At 40.6% G+C, this 16,057-nt stretch overlaps 2 pseudogenes; one reads left to right on the forward strand and one right to left on the reverse strand.

The window, feature by feature from the left end:
* Positions 1–812: 812 nt before the first annotated feature.
* Positions 813–5,269, reverse strand: LOC119895591 (annotated as a pseudogene).
* Positions 5,270–11,402: 6,133 nt separating this feature from the next.
* LOC119895592 lies at positions 11,403–12,490 on the forward strand (annotated as a pseudogene).
* Positions 12,491–16,057: the final 3,567 nt, after the last annotated feature.

Genomic DNA, 16,057 nt, shown 5'->3' on the forward strand with positions numbered 1-16,057 from the left:
GTTTTCCTGTCTGGTTGTTAATGTGGTGCTGATAATTAAACATGTTGAAAAAAGTAATGTTGTATAGTTGTTTAACTATAGAGAAGTACAATGTAGTGAAATGTAATTTAATGTCATAAATGGGGAATGACTTTCACAATGAGGAGCATCATACAGATTAGACAGATATCACTTTATTCATATGATGCAAGAAACATCAAGGATGCACAGGGAATAAAAACACCTGATCAGTAACCCACCACACAAGGATTCAGGATAATACAAGTATATAACACTTAATAATTCCAGCCTTATTTAAGTGTTATCCAAAATATTAAAAAAGGAAATTGATGGAAGCCTTTCATCACAATATGTATGCACAAAATAAGCATTTAAATTTTTTTACCTGCAGTTTACAACAGGATTTAATTACAGGTTAACAAATCTACTTACATACATCTCAAATGTCTGAAAATTTCCTCGGTTAACAGTTTTTCCTCAAACACAAAATTAATGTTGAAAGCTCCCGCCATAAACATTTCATCAGACAGAGCACAGAAATGGTTTGAGGTGCTTTGATTTAAACATTTTACGCTATTATTTGATTTATGTTGCATAATTTGGATGCATACTGATCCAACAAACCTCTCAATAAGAAGGAGTGGCCTGTGTGTAGCCTAAGAGGCGAAACGCTTGGTAATAAAAGCTTATTGCTTAGCAACATCGTATCTCATCTGGACTGTGGTGACTGGACAGTCAAGTGACAATGTTTAGAGATTTTGGTAGGAAAAAAATCAACCTGACGCCTTATGTAGCAGTATAACAAACTCACACACTGTCACCTTTCCTAAAAAGAAAAAGATCACTATTCACACAACAGTCAATGCCCCAACTGTCCACAGATCATGAATATAGCATCTACACATTGTATACATTTTGAAAAGTGTATTGAACAGTGAAAAATAAACAATAAATTTGCATCCTTTCACCACTATGATTTTCCCTGTGCTGTATGTGTTTCAGTACCTGTTTGATGAGCTCATTTTACTTAGCTTCAGCTGGCATGCATTCATATGCTATGTCTTGTATTTTGTTGAGGAAACATTTCACAGCTGGAAAGGAATCTAAAATGCGTTCCTCCAATATAGCCTGACCCTTGTTGATCATGTCCTCCACATGCTTCCCAAATAGCTCTTTATTACCTTCCTGTACCTCATGGGGTTCATTTTTTTCTTCTAAGGCATTCTCAGCCTTTTCATATATTTCGCCTCTGTAGTAGCCATTTTCCTGGACCATGTTCTTGATCTTCTGCACCAGGTCACTAACTTGAGACTCATCCTTGACTTCATTGTTAAAGACATGAAATGCATCATCACGCAGAACGATGACTTTTCTGACATCTTCTTTTCTTTTAGAGAAATCTTGACATTGATGTTGAACCTTACAATTATCATCCTCACATTGATCTCCATGGCTGAACAAGACGATAGTATGACGTTCTGCGTCTTTGAAGATGTTCTTGAAGGTTTCAGTGTATTTCATCTTGCTGTGAGAAGGAATTTAGCTTTAGCACCAACAGGAACACATGAGGACCGGGCATAGTCATCATGATGCATTGTAAGATCTTTTTCATCACCTTCTTATGATCGTTGTCTGTGTGAAACAGACCTGGAGTATCAACAATAGCCAGTGTTTGTCCATCAAACTTTCTTTCCTTCATCTTACACTCTCTTGTTTCAGATACAGAAGACAGTTCACTCGTAAACTCTTTCCTCCCAAGGATGGTGTTTCCTGACGCACTCAAACCAACTCCGGTCTTTCCCAGGAGCACGATCCTCAGCTTTGATTCCTCTGAAATGACATAATTGATTTTATAAAAAGTTAGATCAGCCATGACCATACACACATATGTACAACACACACACACACACACACACACACACACACACCTGCTAGTTTGAAATTGAAGTGCACAATGCAATGCCTATCAGTTATAGGAAATAAAATAGCTGTATAAATAATAAATTATCAGCCTTCAAGCACAACATTTTATTTTATTTTTTTTTACATTTTTAGAGCAAAACAACTGATGCAGATGACAAGAAGACATTGTTGGCAAGTAGGATTTTCCAGCACACCTTCTCAGAACATGAATTTTTATCTGTTCAAACGTAAAAATGCTTACAACAGTGTTGGGAGTGCACTGATCTTTGTGTTTGAGAAAGGAATGTTTTCCTATTCTTTCCAGTTAACTAAAAAATGTAGATAAATACAAAAAATACAAATAGTATACTGGTAAAATGTCGCAGGTGTATTTTAAAATGTTACAGTAAAATTTGAAATAATGCCAGAAAATTCAAAAAGTTTCATGTTACCTACCTCTAATTATGTTAAACCTAAAGAGGTGGTATTCTGCTTTTTGGCTTTTCCCCTCTCCTTTATTGATATATATATTTATCTGCTCTGAACTGTCTGAAAGCAGCTCGTTTGTAGTCCAGCCGCTTCCCTTTCATCCCTGTGATGTCACAGGGATGAAAGCTAAATGCGCCTCATATAACGCTCGCCAAGCGGCTACTCCGACACGCCCTCAGAAACAGTGAGCTGCAGCACACCCGCTCTCGCTGACCCGCCCTACTCTGCTTCTGATTGGCTAGTAGTCCTTAACCCTGAACTGAGCATGTGCAACTCCAACAAATATAATTTAGAGACAAGATGTATCACTCCATAGCTAAAACAAAGCCTTCAACACAGGGTGAAACAAAGAGCTGCAGCAATGTGCAGTATAACAAAAATATAACCATGTAAACCTGTTCTGGTACAACCTCTAAATAAGATTTTGAACTTGAACTGAATACAACCTCTTAAAGTTTTTGAAATGTTTGAGTTTCAGGCCACTACAATGCAAGAAACACTAACAAGATGCTCAGGTAGCCATGGTCGAGTGGACTCAATTAAGGTCAAATTGAGTGGAGTCAGGTTGAATGCAGTCGAGTGAGGTCATATTAAGTGGCATTGATTTGAGGCAAGTCAAGTGGAGTCAGATCGGGTGGAGTCATGTCAAGTTAGGTCAAGTAGTGTACTAGTGTATGTTTGTAAAATTGAACAGTCTCAGCAGTGCATTGTATGTGCATACAGTCCATGTTCACCTGCAATTAAAACATGGAATTAGGGCTGGGCACGTTACCACATTATTATCGTGTTAACGCATTGATTAATTAACACCAACAGTTATCACGTTAACACAGTTTTAGTTATTATTATTATTATTTTGAAAGTCAGTTGCTCACAGGCTCTGTATACACATACAGTCCAACCATGGGTCACAGGAGGGGTGGGAGGTTGATCAGCCTGCAAATCACCCACCCAAACAAGCAGTGGAGGAGGGAGGCTTCGGCAGACTACATTGGATACAGAGTGTGGGAGAAGTAAGACAGCGCTCTGCGAGTAAACGGCTTCTGTGCGCTACACAGCTGTGGCCTATTTAACTTAAGTTAAAATTACAGGCTACATAACTTCATCTAGTTTTGCGGGGATGCTCTGCCAAGCGAATTCCCTCCTTTGGATGTCCTATTCAGTAAACAGTAATAGATTCTGGAAACTCACAAACAGCGAGGATCAGTCTCTCTTCCAATGATTTGTGCTGTGCGTCGCGTACAAAAAGTCATTTTACGTCGGAAGCGGGCGGCATGTGCGTGAGGCGGGAACACACCCAGTTGCCGCTACGCCTTGTGCTCGACCACTTCACCTACTCTAACAGGGACACTTGCTACTGACTGTTTCTGCAGCTCCTTGATAAAAGAAAAATGTTTCTGATACCTGTTCAGAAAAAAAAACAAGAAAACAGATTTATATATTATGTTGTTACGATCGTGGCCTTCATGGTAACATGTTTTAACAAGCTAGATAAAAGGTAATTCCCTGGCAGTGGCAAATATCTTTGGCTTGTATTTGATTTGATTACATTAATGTTTAAATTGAGATTTACAAGAAATATTTTATTGCTACTGCGTAAAGGGAATACGTCTGGTAAGAAAGCACCTTATTTATTTAAAGTGTTTGTAAACCACATGTTATTACACTTGTATATATAGCAGTACATTTAAAAATTCATTTTCAATTTTGCGCATAACAATGCGATTGATCGCACAAAAGCATGCAAATAATTGCAATTAAAATTTTATAATTGTTGCCCAGCACTAGTTGTAATGCCACTTTTATTGCTGGCAGTGAATTTGTAACATATAAAAACCAAGTTGGTGTAAGTGCAAGTCGTGCCTATTTCCTGGAGGCAGAACATATTAATGCTGACATGGTACAAATCAAACCGGAAAAAGAATCAGTACAAAGGTAGTCAGCACTTGTTAGAAATTATCACCATAAAGTGTCTTAATTTTTCAGTACATTTCTGAAGTGTAAGAAACATTACACCCTCAAAGGGGCAAAATTCTAGTTATTGTAGACTACCATTTAGTAATCTAAAAGCAGCTTGTTTGTTTCATATTTTTCTGTATGCTGATGATACTGCTCTCTTTATGTCTCTAGTTGGACCTGTAGTACACATTCTCTCTCAATCTGAAAACAGAATGTCTCTTAACTTTTGTAGAACTAAAACCATTCTCTTTAGAATTAAATACAAACTAGGAAAGGAACCTGGTTTTTTATTAAGGAAGGGAAATCTTTCAAGTAGTAGAAACAATCTGGGATGTAAACTAGACAGGCATCTCTCAGGTGAGAATAACAGATAAAAAGATAAGAATTGCATTTTTGGCCTCATGGTTAAACATTCTAGTCCATTTGAAGAGCACTGATTGCAAGCCATGTTGATTATACTGCTACCACATTTTTACTGATCCAAAAAAATTCAAATGTAAAGAACAAAAAATACAAACAACTGATGAAGGTGATTTTTAAAACTTCTCTGTCTGAGAAGACTAAACTTACAAATAAGTTAATTAATTAATATTAAATTTATACTTGCAAAAGACTGAGTAGGTTGTCAGTAAAATTAATGTAAGGATTGAGTGTGATGATTCTGTAAAACATCATTGCTGTTAAAGATACATGAAACTGCAGTAGTAAGAGGAGAATAAGTGGTTGCTCTGCTGGTTTATCAAGCACTACCCTGAGTAAGAGTACTGTATATGAAATATACTTACCAGTCTGAAGATGTTTGCTGGCCATCTTTGTCTTGTAAAAGTAGTTGATCTGTGATTTCTTGTTGCTGTTGATGTCTTGTTGTTGAATAGTTTGTCATTTCAGCTTTATATATTATAAAGTCAGTGTAGTTCCCTCCCCTTCAACACAGCCAGTGTGACAGATGGCTCAGAGAGCCAACCAATCACAGATCAGAAACCAAAATGTAGCTGCAAGCAGCAAATCAGGGGCCAGATAATGGAGTCAACACTAAATGCATTTTCTGTTGGGACTGACCCAGTTTACTACATGATTTAGCTGTTTTGATTCTTAATTTTTGTTTGCTCTGACAATTGTTATTTTCTTACATGTAACTATTCACATGTTATGTGCTATTGCATTTGATTACTTGCGTGTGGAGTCTCTGCTTTTGATTTTATGCAGAAAGAGCGAGGAAGAAATTGAATTATCCTGGTACATAGTTCCCATCCTTTCTTCAGTCAGTTTGAGCCTTTGAGCTCTAGGAGGTGCTATAGAGTCCCTCTGACAACTAAAAATGTATTTAAGATCCCGAGTGTCATCAATAATCTGAAACAGCTTAACTTATCAATGTGTGTGTTTTATTAACGTCTCATTTGTTTCTCACGTTGTTGTTTCATGTGTTTGGTGAGCCGAAAACAAATTTCCACCCTGGTGGACAATTAAGATATATTCTATCCTAATGAAGGTACCTGATAAATAGGCTGTCTCAGAAAAAGCATGTCTGGAGTAACAGAGGGAGATTTTGGATTTATTTATTTAATGCATGTTTGAACATTATTTATTTTTATTATTAACATATCATCACTTACAGTAACCATGGTGATGGCAGCACATGCAGATTGGAGGCCAGTAGCTTGTTCAAACTTTGCCACATTTGGATTGGATTAAGTGCAGCGGACCCTGGGACGATCCCTGCTCACCACATCTTGACCACCTATCCAGATTCAAGCTGGCCCAGCTTTGACCTAAAGCTGCTCCTCTATTTGGCCTACCTTTGGCTGCTGTCCGGTCGCAGGAAAATGGCATGGACAAAATGGGACACAAACTAACTCAGCAATGGGAAATCAGAGACTGCTGTGCTCACATCTTACAGAGACCTGGCTGCACCAAAACATTCCAGATCCAATTACTGTAGTCGATGGGCGGTCCACGTTCTATTGCTATAGGTTTTGTCCTCTAAGGCTATCGCTAGCGGGTTTATCTCACGCGTGCATAAAATCAGGGCTTTCACTCCTGTTACTTCCTGGTCAGGAAGAAAACGGAAGGCATGAGACCCATCCTCGATCTGTCCTTGTTGAACAGGGTGATAGTGGACAGGCTGGGTCACACGTTGACTATAACACAGGTGTTGGAGTGTGTGCGCAAGGGAGACTGGCTCACCTCCATCAACCTGCAGGACGGGTACTTCCACGCTTACATTGATCTGAAACACAGGAACTTCCTGCGTTTCTCCTTCGAGGCAGTCCAATACCAGTGCAACCGTCACTGGCCCCTCGCACCTTCTCCAAAAGCATAGAAATGGCGGGCCAGAACAAAGTCAAACCTTACAAAATCATGTGCGTGATTAGCTCAGTTGGTACTGTGCGGGACTCCCGATGGGTAGACAGTGAGATCGATCTCATCTTATTGCGGATATTTTTTTCTACCTTGTTAAACAAATTGAACAAAAGGACACTTTTGCACATGCTCAAATAAAGCATGTGCTGCAGTGTGTGTGTGTGTGTGTGTGTGCGCGTTCCGGTGTTTGATCCGCATTCATAAACCTGTGGACACTTATTTTCATTTCCCTGAGGAAAGTCAGGGGAATCCAATCACACGTTTACAGCTTTTCAGAGGTGTGTCAAGCAAGCCAGAGACTCTTTGAATTGCCCTTAATAAACTCAACATAAAGCATTGCTGCAAAAGACGTTCTTGCGCTTTTATTTTAGAGGCACAATCACTTAAGAGGAAGTGGTTATGTGAGTAACTGTAGCTGTGATGACTGAGATCCATTTAATCACCAGCTGTTATCAGTTTATTTATTTTTTGTGTTTCTGCTATCAAAGCAATCTGGCCGCGGGCCAGATATTATTGCTGGTGGGCCGGTTCTGGCCCGTGGGCCGTCTATTGCCGACCACTGCTTTAAGGTATTGACTGAAATAGAGTACTATTGAAACGTCTCCAGTCCGTCATTCGATACTTTTTGTAACCAGATCGCAGCAAAAAAAATGACTATTATGGTAATTTATGTATGGTTTTGCTTGCAGCCATACATGCAAGCAACACAAGACAAGTGCATGGCTCTTTTTCCTTACGCATGTGCCAGACGTGATTTTAACAGCCGCTCACCTTCGGCTGCCGTCTCAGGCATGTTCGTCACTGTTGCAAGTTTATCAGCACAAGCTTGGCTTTCCGTTGGTTTCATCTTCTGGTATCATTTACTTATCTGTACATTTTTATTTGCTGTTCACATCACTTGTCACAGATCGATTGCTGCATTCCATCACATCAGTTAACACTTTTGTGGCACAGCAGCAATTAGCTGATTTACTTTACATGGAGCCTCTGGCTGCAGCTGCGGCTGCTGCAGGTGTAGTCGGTGTGATCGGCTGGATGTGCAGATTCTCTTTTCCTCTGGTTGTTTCTTTAGACTCCTAAGTGTAGTTTAGTGACTTGTTTAAACAGACTCCTTACTCATTTTCTACCTCTTACGGTCGTCTTTTTGGATGTTTGCCACTCACCACTAAAGGAAAAAGCACTCGTGGAGATCTTTCAATTCAGTTTATTGATCGAAAGTTAACAAAATAATTATTTAATTTTGACAAACGTTTCAAAAATTTAATATTTTATGTTAGTTATTTGAAAAAAATTAAATATAGATAACCTTGCTTGTCCATAACAATAATAAAAAAGGTTACCAATTGACTACTGTGGCTTCAACCGGCATCTAGTGAAGTACTCTATTGTATATGTTAGGTTGTGATGTTACCATCCCAGGTGAGGCCGATGACTGTTGTGTCGTCAGTGAACTTCAGGAGTTTGACAGATCGGTTTCCTGAGGTGCAGTCGTTGGCGAAGAGGGAGAAGAGCAGTGGGGAGAGCACACACCCCTGGGGGGCGCCAGTGCTAATAGTCCGGGTGCTGGATGTGATGTTTCCCAGTCTCACCTGCTGACTCCTGAAGCTGGAGTTGTTACGTTCTGCCTCTCAGCTGAATGTTGGAGACAGGGGTTTTGGACCCAAATACAGACACGGAACTGGTAACTGGTGACTAGAAGGAACAACAAAGAACTTACAGAGCAGGTGAAACCAGAATGTCCATAGATTCAAAAACGGGAGTGTACAGTCCACGAGGTGCTAAATCCAAAATGGTATTAATCCACCCAAAGTGAACTCGATAAAATCCACACTCAAATTACACACACGAAAGACATCAGCAATGAACTGGCCACAACTGAAATACTGACAACCACTTAAATACACAGGTAAGGGAGAAACTAATTACACACAGGTGAGACAACTAAGACAATCAAGGAGAAGCACAGGAAGTAAAACATAACAAGAGACACTACAAACTAAAACAGGAAGTAAAGCGAACTGAAACACACAAGGAACAATGTCACAAAATGAAACATAACAGACAACATAAGTGACTTGCTGACAAAAAAACTACAGAACAACACAGACATTAGAACAAGACTAGAAACACTGATGAACTCATAACAAGGAAACCTGACGAATAAAGAAATGACCAAAGTAACACATACACACACTACAGAGAAGAGTACACACAAGGGCAGGGAATGAACACAGAAAACAAATACAAAACACATCCCACAAACCCAGACTCCTGATAGGAGTGGGGGAAAGGATTGATTCTGGGCTTCTCAAACCTACAGTAACATAAATAAATGCAACAACTCTATAGAGTTAATTATGTTTTGTTTGGGTTGCAGGGAGTCACTGCCATGGTGGTTTGCTTTTCCTTGTTTTGTTTGCCATTATATTTACTGCATGTCAGCTAATGTGTTTTATGGGCTCATTGATGTCTCAGCCAACCTGTCTCTTGCGCTTCACATAGTTTTAATCAGAGTACCCAGTTTGGGAATAAAAAAGATTTGAACTGCTTTCATGTCATACTTCCCTTCAGGGCAATGGGGACCTGTGTCTGCACACCATCTTCCAGTTTCATAGTTGTGCCAGTTTTAGTCTAAGCCCCTCACAAATTTATTTTCAAAAACTAAAAACTAAACTAAACAAGAAAATGAACATTAAAAACTAATTAAAACTGAATTAAAATTGAAATGAAGTCCCATTGAGAACCTCTTTTGAAGGTTGACCTGAGTCAAAACAAAACAAAAATCAATGAGAAATCCAAAACTATAATAACCTTGCTGATGACTGGATAGTTGGGACTGGAAACCTCTGGATGAGCCAGGAGGGTGACGGGGAGGCCGAGCAGCAGGCTGGCGAGGAAGGCAGAAACCGTCTGGAGGAAGGGCTACATAACTCCCATGACCACATCTGGGTCGGAGCCGCTACTCAAGGCATTGGCATGACTTCATCCCCAACTCTCGACTCATTGAGAAGTTTCCCAGAGGAAGAACCACCATGGCAAGGATTGAATATATTAGTAATCTTGAAGGTACAGTTAATTCAATAATTTGTGTTTTTAGTGATTATTAGTTCCAGCACCTGATTATCTGTGAGAAAAAGAGACAAAATGTGAATGCCGCCAACCTTTACAATGCAGAACTCCTGAACCTTTCAAACTTTACTTGTTATTGTGGTGGAAGTTATAAACTTAATTATTAATCAGAAATCCAAATGGATATTTTAGTATATTTGATGAAGAATCATATTTGTCTCTCTGGCCAAAACCTTCACTTTCTCTTCCCCAAACAGACTCTGTGAGCAGTCATTGCTGCAGTAGGAGACTAAATTTGAACGCTGGTCACTGGCTGGATGTGACACAGGGACAGTAGATCAAGAGGATCAGGTAAAGCTCTGTGAGGCTCTACTGTGACACAGCAGTGCTTGGAGCTGAATGCTAACATCTGTTGTGCTCTTGGGTTTTTATGTGGTAGTTTTCTGTTATTTTGACAATGTCCTCTGTGTTCTTGTTTAGGTTGGTTAGTTGATCATTGCCTCCTTGTTCTCTGTTGTATTTGGTTTCACACATCCTTGTGTATTGTCGCTAGCTTTACTTCCTGTTTTATTTTGTAGTAATCACTTATGTGTTTTTGTCTGGTTTGTTTCCTGTCTGCTTGATTGCTTATGTGTCTCACCTGTGTTAATTGCCCTGCCTGCTTGTGTGTATATATTGCCTCAGTTCTGTTTAGTCCTCGTGGTGTCGTTGTCTATTGTTGAGTGTTCTGCCTTGTACTCTATTTCCTCGGATTATGGATCTCCCTGTGTTTGGATTTAACCCGTGTTGGACTGCATTGTTGGATTTTTCCCTTTGGTTTGGACTCTCACCACGAATCAAGATGTAAGCCTAGTATTTCTGTTTTATTTCCTTAAATAAACCATTTCAACAGCATCCTCCAGTCACTGTCAACTGTTTTCAGTTCACACTCGTTTCCGGCCTTAACACTCAGCCTGCGTGATAACATCAGCATGCTCACAATGAGTATGCTAATGTTTGCCCTATCTCCAACTGTGCATACACAAGGTAACTCCGCTTTAATCTTGAGAAGCTGCAGTCTCTTTTCATTCAACTTGCACTGCAAATTTCCAGCTAAACTGAGGTGCTCTCTCTCACGTCTCATTCACTGGTCTTGTGCAGTTTTACGTGCATTACTGCTGCCGACAGCTGCATGCACGCCGCAGTTCCTTGCAGGTCTATTTCAAGTAGCCAGCTATTTAAAACTGATAAAATATTCTGAAAAACAGCCTAAACTTATTCCCAACAGCCTACACTAAGGCTCCACGGTAAAGGACACAGAGCCGGAATAATCCTGGAGAAAGCACAACACCAGCTACTGAACGAGAGAGTGAGACAGATAAACTTCACAATTGAAGCCCTGAACAAAGAAATGGACAACATACACCACAAACTAGAAACATATCTGCCCAGTACAACACTGGGAAAGGTCATGGACTTCATCAAGAAAGCACAGCTATCTCAGCACAACAAGAGCAAAGAAAGACAGACCAGAAATTCAAAAACCTACAGTCCAGAGCAAGCTGCACTAACAGAACAGGAGATTGTCTTGGAGGAGAAAGGACAACAACCCCACAACAATTGAAACAGACAACAGATGGGTGAAAAACTTGTCAGATAGGGAACTCACCACAACCAGAAAGACGTTCTGGCCAAAGGATTAAACTTCGCCATTACACCACAGCAACTACCTATAGTAGACCTCATCACAGCCACAGAATCGGCCATTAGGAAAAACAAATTAACAGAAACAGAAGCGGAACAGCTCAGACTAAAGGTATCTGCAGCCCTTTCTAATGCGAAGGCCCCCCCTTCCAACCTCACCATCCAAGAAAGGAAGGCTGTGACATCTTGAGCAAGGATCAAAACATCACTATCCTACCTGCTGACAAAGGAAGATGCACGGTAGTACTTAACACAGCGGACTACCAGAACAAAGTCAACACACTACTAATGGACACAAACACATATGAGACACTGAGACGAGACCCAACCAGCGGATACAAGAAAAAGGCCATAGAATGTCTACAACAGTTACAGAAGGACAACACCATCACCCGTGAACAATATTACCGTTTGTATCCTGGAGAAGCCATTCCATGCATTTGTGGACTACCCAAGATACACAAGAAGGAGCCCCACTCAGGCAGATTATCAGCAGCATTAACTCGGTCACCTACAACATTGCCAAACACATTTCTACCATCTTAGCTCCTTTGGTGGGAAACACGCCTCACCACGTCCAAAACTCTATTGATTTGTAAACAAAGTTCGAGGACTAAAACTGGATCCAGATGAAACCATGGTGTCCTATGACGTGACTTCTTTGTTCACCTGCATCCCCACCATAGAGGCAGTAGAAACGGCTAACACAAAACAACACCCTGGACAACAGAACTAGCCTCAGCCCTGACCAAATCTGTAAATTACTCGACCTCTGTCTAAACACCACCTACTTCCAGTACAATGGAGGATTCTACAGACAGAAGCATGGCTGTGCCATGGGCTCACCGGTATCCCTGATTGTGGCAAACATCTACATGGAAGAAGTGGAGAATAAAGCCCTCAACCCCTTCAGAGGAACAGCACCGAGCCACTGGTACAGAGGTGTGGCGACACCTGGGTCAAAATTAAAAGCCAGGAAGTGCAAGCCTTCACAGAACACATCAACTCTGTGGACAGTAATATCAAGTTCACAACCACTACACAAATGCATGGCTCAACAAGAAGGGCCAACTCCTCAGGTCAAGACTCTGCAGTCTACTACATCTGAAGGACAGAGGACACTCATTTGAGGACCACCAGGTGCACATTTTAGACAGAGAAGATGGATGGTTTGAAAGAGGTGTCAAGGAAGCCATCTACACCAGGGTTGAGAAGCTGTCATTGAACAGGGAGGGGGTCTACGCCACCACTTATCCCCCACTTACAATGCTGTCCTTTCATCTCTTCCCAGGAAACTCAACAAATGTAACCTATTGGCCTCAGGTGAAGATACCAACGATGGTCGATCAGTCTTGGCCACTGGTAGTCTTAACGACTGTAACGACTGTCGTCACAGCAACCAGGAACACTAACGAACCAGCGGTATCGATGACCCTTGCCAACGACCCCACTGAGGTTAAATAGCTGAGTTTCCCTGCCAGTCAGTCAGAACTGAAGAAGTCCTTTGGATGAGGGACGAAACGTATCTTCATCCAAGTCCAGTTGCCCTAGATTTTAACCTTCGTTGGATAACTATGACCTGGATGACTGAGAATCTTCATAGACATCTATTCTTTGTGTGGTTCATCAACGCTGATATTATCCTAAAGTCCTGCGAGGTGTGGACAGCACCAGTGAAGCTGGGGCTCCGTCTCTTCAGCAAGTGTTCCTCTTCTGCCACCACACATGCACACTGACGACCCAGGGTTAGGGTTACAGTTTAGGATTTATTCATGCACTTTAAAAATATTTATTGAAAGTGTTATTCTTTTACTTGTTTATTTACAGCATTAAACATTGAAAAGCTGAGCTCCTCCGCAGGTGAACGGCGTAGCTGTCAGAGCGTAATCCAGACCGACTACGGGTGTTTATTTGTCCAAACGCTGCAGCGCTGTCCCAGCTCTCTCCTCTACACCTCCCACTGGTCAGCAGCTGTCTGTCGGCCAGCGGAGAATTACTCCCCGCTCTGCACGGTCCTCTCCAAACAACTCTCTGAAGCCATCCTGTGACGTCCGGACAATCTCAACACAGCATCTTGCAACTATCTCGCTTGAGTTGAAATTTAACTCGCATGAATCCCTTCGCATCGAAGAAATGGCCTTTCTCTGCCTATTGCATTGACTTTGTATGTGATTGCACCGCCACCAACCCTTAATTCACGTTTGGTCTTAATGCACTGTAGTGACTTACAGTGGGTACAGAAACAGAAGTAGTAGAGTAGTAGTAGATCAGTAAGACCATTATGATCCACTGTGTCAAATAACTCTCTAGACCAAGGAGAAGAAGTAAAATCCATCCAGTAGGGCAATTTCAGTTGCATGGCAGAGAAATCTGGCCTCTGCTGTTTAATATTTTTTGGCCTTAACAAATGCTTAATTACCGAGCCCCTTATTGTACTTTCAGACTAAACATGAGGTGAGCGTTGGGTGTGGCGCAATTACATTCAAAGTAAATGCAAAGACGCAGAGAGATGCGATTTCCCCCCAGGTGGCGCGCAACTTGAAGTTGCATAAAGCTGTGTCGCAATGGCCTATTGGCGTTGATTGTGTGGACGTCACAGACTGCTTCAGAGGGTTGTTTGGAGAGGACCGGGCAGAGCGGAGGGACAGAGTCTGCTGGCCGACAGACAGCTGCTTGAGTGAAGGGGAGTTCTGGAGGAGAGAGCCAGGGGCGGCGCCGGGGCTTTGGAAAAATAAACACCCGCAGTCGAACCGGATTCTACAGATACAACTACACCGTTTAGTGTCGAGAGGACCCAGAGTTAACTGCTTTTATTAAATTAACGATTTACTTTAATTTGGGGATTAAAACATTACATTATTACATTAACACTGTCTTGCTGACAGACCTGACAAAGCATCAATTCATTGTGTAACAAGTCAGCATCATGTTGTATTTTACCAAAATTTTTATCCATTTATTGCAACAAAATCACAGCAAAATGTTTATTTTTGGTTCATCCCGCTGTAGTAATCACGCCTCATTTATTTGCAATATCGCAGCGAGTAGTGCAGTGATCCAACATACACAGATTAAATTTGTGTTAGGTTTAAATTCACACTAAGGGGACATGGTATAATAAGTGTCATAACAAGACCAAGAGGTCTGAACTGTAGAAACACCAGTTCAGTTTGCTGCCAGACCAAATACCAAAACTGCACTTTATCAACTGATCAGTCAGGAAATTTCGAAACAACTGCAAAGCCATTTGCAAACGCAAAACATAAGAAAGATGTCTTATCAAAGCTTATAAAGCTTTCTTATCTTAAGCTCACACAATATACAGGAGGTTATTTAGGTGCAATGACGTTTAAGTGAGTGGATGTTTGGACCTCCATTAACACAACATTTGCACTGTTTTATATTTGTTTGTAATGAATGAATGTAACTTGAGAACACCAGTCTTCTTCATAGGCCCAGAAATGAACACACATACACATGAAGGGAATATGAGAAGTCTTATCTTTTCATTCTGTTTTGTCCTTTTACCCTCATGTGAATCATGTCATTTTATTTTTAGTTTTATTTAACCTTTATTTAACCAGGAGAGTCCCATTGAGATTAAGAAACTCTTCTCCAAGGGTGACCTGGCCAAGACAGGCAGCAGCATATAAAATACAAACACATAGGTACAGACAAATAACACTTAAGACTAGTAAGCTAACATTTCATAAAGTCATTTTAAATCATTTTTACAATCTAAGAGCATTTACATATTAACGCATCTGCCTCTAAGTCTTTCATTAAGGATTTAAATGCGTTTAGTGAGATTAATTCAGTGAGTTTCAAGTCATTTTGCAATGTTTTCCATGCTGAAGGTGCAGAATACAGAAATGCCTTCTTTCCCATTTCCATACGGGTATTGGCACAATGAGCATAAAGAGTGTCACCCAATACTTTTCTGCATGATATGAACACAGCTTGGCAGCAGACCAATAATTGCCTTTTATATGAAAGTGTACCAATGACATTGCCTTTGGGTGGCTAGAGGAGGCCATCCAACCCGAGAGTATTGCTCACAGTGGTGAGTCAGCGCTTTGCAATTTGTAATGAACCTCAAGGAAGCATGGTAAGCTGTGTCAATCATATGACGATAACTCATAAGATAACACTTTTGTATTATGTGTAGATGTGTATGTCTATATATTTGGTAAACAACATAGTTTGGTCTTATCTGCATTTAGAACTACTTTCAGCTGCATAAGGGTACTTTGGACTTTGATAAACGCATTTTGCAAATATTCAATTGCTTGTAGAGAGTTGACACAGCAATATGACAGTTTCATCAGCATAAAACTGATGATTAGCAGTTGACACATTGACCCATATTGTTTATATAAGTAGTGAATAAAAGTGGACCTAATGCAGGGCCCTGTGGTACAACCTTAGTGACTGCTACAGTATTGGAACGTAGACCATCATCTAATACGCTGAGACCTATTGCTAAGGTAGTTTGAGAACCAAGCAACTGCTTGCTCTGAAAGTCCTGAGTTAATAAGTCTAAGTTTTAAAACTTCATAATCAACAGTATCGAAAACTTTGAACAGATCAAGAA

Source organism: Micropterus salmoides, unplaced genomic scaffold (genome assembly GCF_014851395.1).
Source record: "Micropterus salmoides isolate LMB-PRFRI ecotype aquatic unplaced genomic scaffold, ASM1485139v1 Ms_hic_scaffold_10, whole genome shotgun sequence".
Classification (NCBI taxonomy): Eukaryota; Metazoa; Chordata; class Actinopteri; order Centrarchiformes; family Centrarchidae; genus Micropterus; species Micropterus salmoides.